At 35.8% G+C, this 5,784-nt stretch overlaps 1 protein-coding gene across 1 annotated transcript in view; it reads right to left on the reverse strand.

The window, feature by feature from the left end:
- Positions 1–5,784, reverse strand: part of LOC107716493 (TBC1 domain family member 22B-like) — a 102,441-nt gene that overhangs the window by 67,891 nt on the left and 28,766 nt on the right. The gene's annotated exons all lie outside the window — the stretch shown is intronic.

The raw sequence follows: 5,784 nt of genomic DNA on the forward strand, positions 1-5,784 counted from the left end.
ATTTACCGTATTGGCCCGAATATAAGACGGCCCTGATTATAAGACGACCCCCCCTTTTTCCAGATGTACCTTTTGGAAAAAGGCTTTTTAAAAACCAAATCTTGTTTTTTCTCAGTAAAACACATTTTGTCTTCAATTATTATCATATTGCATATTTGTCCTATTTTATTTTTTGTTTTGAAAGTATGGTAAAAACTGGTAAAATGTACCAACAATCACATTTAAAAAATATACACTTTTTGATATACCATTAAAAAAATAGCCCATCTGAATTAGGATATTTAGGCTATCCATCTAATAGTAGCCTACCAAAATCTTATTAACAGTAGAAGTTAAATCTTACTGTAGTCTTCAAATCTGGGTACTGTCTTACGTTTTAAAATCACAAAGGGAGTTTGGTGCCATCAGGCTAACGTGACAGTCACGACTCATGCAGCTGTAAGGTTTTCTGCTTCTTTTGTTTTTACTTGCGCTCTTTACAACACGCATTACATTACGTATTTCATGGCACACTCGTTTTATGCGTATTTGGCGCCACCTAGTGTTGCGGGTGTATTATTGACATGTCAAAGTCTAGACCCTGAATATAAGACGACCGCGTTTTTTCAGATGTATTTCCAAGAAAAAAATATCGTCTTATATTCGGGACAATACGGTATAAAGTGTAACCAAACTTACCTGAAGACTGTTCTCAAATAAATTCATATAAAACCATCAAACTAAAAGCTAACTATACTATACTCGTAGTAAAAAAAAATATTAAAAAAAAGGATTTCTGCCCAAAAAGGAAAAACATTGGTTTTTGAGGGGTGTCTCAACCCAAATAATAAGCCTATCTATCTATCTATCTATCTATCTAATAGATAGATAGATAGATAAAGTAAATAAGTAAATACACACACACAGGTAATCCTCACCTCCCACTAATAGTTTTGATTAAAATACATTGTATCCTGTCAGATGCTTGCATTACCTTAAAACCACTTCAAAATTACAATTCTATTCAAAACAATTACAATTACAAAACCAGACTACGCTAAATATGCCAATAATATTTTGAACAATAATAAAGGAGTAATGGTTCCTGGTTCAAATCAAAAATGATTTTTATTTATTTTATTTTTTTTAGGCTTGAAAACTCAGTAGCAACAATTCACAGACTGAGCAAGTCTGATTCAAATCACTAACTCATGCACAAGTTTGTGTAACTGTTTTGTGAATCTTTTTTGATCACATAGGCCTATAGCATTTTCCTGACTCTCGCCAATGGCAGCCTCATCTTTTAAATTACAGTCGCAAATTTAAGCTAATACAGTTAGGCCAATAAATGCTGCGGCTTGCTTTTAGATGAAAGAATTGTTTTGAGAAGAAACGCAGGCTGCGGTGGTCCTTCAGGACGACCGTGTTGATTTGCAATATGAGACGAATAGAGACAAACTCCCACAGTCCTGAGGCAGAAGCTGCTTTGTGGTGTCCTGGCCTGAGGGTTGGACATCACAGATAATGGCTTCTGCAGTGAGCTGCCTGCTTTAACACCCATTTCTCATTTCCCCTCTTCAGGGCTGAGAATACAGATGGATTTGCTCCTAATGGATCCACACGTGTACACACAGCAACCAGCTCAGCTAGCAAGGGACAAACAATGCAGTCATTTTTCCAGGGGCTTAAGGTCTTCCTATTAATAAGTCATAACCCTTATGTTGTAATGCCTTACATATTTTCATAAATAACTGTAACCAAAGTTAAAATGCATTACAATATTTGAAGGTTTGTTTTAATGAATTATACTCTCTAAAGGTGAAACAATGAATACATAAGTATTATAACTGTGGTTACATTTATTCATGAGATCATACAATGCATTATGAGGTACATTACAAGGAATAGTCCATATATTAAAAATACTTAATGCACTATATACCGTATTGGCCCGAATATAAGACGACCCTGATTATAAGACGACCCCCCTTTTTCCAGATGTACCTTTTGGAAAAAGGCTTTTTAAAAACCAAATCTTGTTTTTTCTCAGTAAAACACATTTTGTCTTCAATTATTTTCATATTGCATATTTTTCCTATTTTAATTTTTGTTTTGAAAGTATGGTAAAAACTGGAAAAATGAGGAGGACAACCGCTGGCTCATAGCTGCATGATCACAAAAAACTCTCCCAAATATGCACACTATCCTCTTTCTGTTTTAAATGTATGTTTGAATGTGGTACTTTCTGCCGAACAAACGAGTGTTGTTTTTCATATCCTGCTCATGACTCATTATTTTTTAAAGGAATGTTCCGAGTTCAATGCAAGCTAAAAAATAATTAAATATTCCTTGCCTAAATGTGTTTTTTGTTTAAAAAAATTTTTTATGCACTTACAATGGAAGTCCATTTAAAAAAAAAAAAATATATATATATAACTTGTACATTAGGTGTTCGAAAAACAGCAATATCTCTTTGTGATGGCCGAAAGCAGGCTTAAGTATCTAAAAATCTCAATCTAAATATCACAAATATGGAATGACACACGAGAATGTGACCACACATGAAAAATGTTACATGCATTTTAAAAGTACAGTCACAATACTAAAAATGATGCTTGTGCAATAAAAGCACAATTTAAAGTATTATTTAAATCGACCAAACTACAGGAATTACCGCAAAACCAAAACTTTATCCAATTAGGACAATAGTCCCAACACTAAAAGTCCGAATTATACAACTTCACAGCTCAAGTAAGATATAACTGTGCACAGAAGAACACCTACAAGCCATACTTGCAAATGCATTACAGTAAATACAATCTGTGTTTGTTTTTACACACTGAGGAACTATTATCTGTGGTTATCATCAGTATGTCAAAGAAACTATTCATAGAGCTGTATTTGTTGTACAGCTGTACATTTGATGCACAAAGCTGTATAGCTTTGAATACTCTTTTAACAAAGGTTGACGCATAAACAAAACCCCTTTTATAGTTATTCCTGAATATACATCATAAAGTGCCATCTAAAATAATTATACATGACAATAGCAATGATATCACTCTCTATTGTCAAACACAGGAGGGAAATAAAATACTTGTAATTAACCATTTTTTCTACCCTACGCTTCTAAATGCAAGCGCTCTCCTGAGACCCGAACACAATTACGCATGGCTGAGACTATAAAATCACGCTAAAACTACACTCCGAGTTATCAACCACTCAAAAACACGACACACACATGCAGAGAGCACGGCGCTGCCGACGCTAACAACTTGCGAGCAAGTGTTCAGAGCTATCAGCTGCCATGGTGTGAAGGTGTAAGGAAAACAAAGGGTGGAGAAAAATCATTAGCACCTAAGAGAATCTGCTTTGTACACACAAATTACCGCAGTAATTAGAGACAAAATACCACAAAAGCTTTGGAGGGCCTGGAGAGCATTTCAATCTAATACCAGTGAGGAAGGTTGATTCTCTGCATACAAATGCTCTTTATGTGTGAAGAGACAATCGTACATTCCTGCCTATACGCACTTCAAACACGTCGCTGTAAATGGGTGTTTCTTCAACTGTGGGCGCTTTGGTGTCTCAAGGGTTGAATTTTATGAAAATTAACAGGTTTCCATTTTTTTTTCCCTTTGATTTGTTACTGTCTTCAATATGTTTTACCTTCATTATTCTTTTTATTTATTTTTTTGCTACTTTTCCAAAACTCTGACTTTCAATTTTCAAATGTTAAAATCTTAGGGTCTTTAAGAAAAAAAGAAAAAAAAGAAATGTCCATTGTTAGATGTTAGTTTAATTATGCTATGGCATGACATATGGCATATGTAGAAATGTATGTAAGGCAAGATAAATAAAAAAAAAAGGCTTTAAAAGTATTATTTCGTGTTAACTATTGTCTATAGTGTTAATATATATACAGGTGCATCTCAATAAATTAGAATGTCGTGGAAAAGTTCATTTATTTCAGTAATTCAACTCAAATTGTGAAACTCGTGTATTAAATAAATTCACTGCACACAGACTGAAGTAGTTTAAGTCTTTGGTTCTTTTAATTGTGATGATTTTGGCTCACATTTAACAAAAACCCACCAATTCACAACAAATTAGAATATAATACACGAGTTTCACAATTTGAGTTGAATTACTGAAATAAATGAACTTTTCCACGACATTCTAATTTATTGAGATGCACCTGTATAGGCTACCATTTTATGTCACACCTTTGTATGATGTGAGCTTCATTTTATTTTCATTAAATAAAATGCTACAGTATTTAACATTTCCTTCCTATCGGCAAATGATGATTCTAAAAAGAAAATGCACCTAATGTCGGTTTGCTATAGTAACGAACGTAACTTTCACGCATCTGATTAACAGATAAACCTTGTGCTCTTATTTTGGTTATTGTTAATGCAGTGGTTATTTTAACAGTTTCCTTCATACATTCGGTTTAATGACATTGTTAAAGATAATTTATCATCCAATGGAATTGTGCGTTAGTACGTCCATGCAATAAATGAGCAGCCTTCAACTGTCAACGAGTGAATCATTACACCAGAGAATAGGGATGCACAATACTGGATTTTTTGCCCATACTGTATATGATATGCCTATATTTTCAACTCATTTTGGCCTGTTTTTCAATTTTGCTTGAAGTATATCGCAGTTTTAAGGTAGCATCCTTACTGAAGAGTGACCGATTTGGAACACTCTACAAAGGCAGCAAATGCACAGTATACATTTTTAAAATGTTACCAGTACTTTTTTTTTTTTATTAGTGTAAATTTATGTATAATAAATAATTTTGAAATAACAGATTTTTATTTATTTTTTTATTTTTTTGTAGACTAAGCTCACCGCAGTGCATTTTGGCATTGGCTTCTCCACCAATGTCACTTTAGAATTTTGCAAAAATAGGCATATTAGGCATATACATAAGCCTTAGCAAAATGAGAGTTTCAACGCTCAAAAATGTGGAAAAAATATTTGCTAAACTGTTTGCACAACAAGGGCAAAAACAACAAACTGTCCTTTTCTCCTACTGTTGGACGCTGTTAGCAGACAAACAAAAAATTAACCATTTAAGTGAAAAATGTGTTGTAAGTGAGTTTAATTTCTAAGTCCACAGGGCCAAAAGTGCGCACAGTTGCAGAAACACCCAATTACAGAGTCTTTTATCAACAAGGAGGAAAAAAGTGACAGAGCAGGTCGCACGGGAATCTTTTGCTGTCTTCTGGGGGAGAGCGCTGTGGAAATATGGGGATGAGGACTGCAACCACCTAGCTTTATACCGCAACGTGTGTCCCCATCTCTGCTGCGTAAACAGCACGGGTGTTTTATGGCCTTAAATCAATTAGAGACGAGGCAGGCAAGACAAAGTGAATGTGGGGCGGGGGGTCGCTTTGCTTTCCCATGACAATTTGAGCACCGCTAGGCCCTTTGGATAAGGAGGTTGTGTCCTGCCTGTGGGAACAGCACGGGTGTTTTATGGCCTTAAATCAATTAGAGACGAGGCAGGCAAGACAAAGTGAATGTGGGGCGGGGGGTCGCTTTGCTTTCCCATGACAATTCGAGCACCGCCAGGCCCTTTGGATAAGGAGGTTGCGTCCTGCCTGTGGTGCGGAGTGAGAATATTCATCATGGATTTTACTCCTGGACAGGCCGAGCGAGGAAAGGCAAGGAGAGGAAACAGGACGGGGCACCTACGCAGGGGAATCTCGCCGCGACACATTCGTCTCTTTCCCAGCGGTGCTCTACTCTCTCTCACACACACACACACACACACACACACACACACAC

This window comes from Sinocyclocheilus rhinocerous, unplaced genomic scaffold (genome assembly GCF_001515625.1).
Source record: "Sinocyclocheilus rhinocerous isolate Xijiao unplaced genomic scaffold, SAMN03320098_v1.1 scaffold1141, whole genome shotgun sequence".
In the NCBI taxonomy this organism is placed as follows: Eukaryota; Metazoa; Chordata; class Actinopteri; order Cypriniformes; family Cyprinidae; genus Sinocyclocheilus; species Sinocyclocheilus rhinocerous.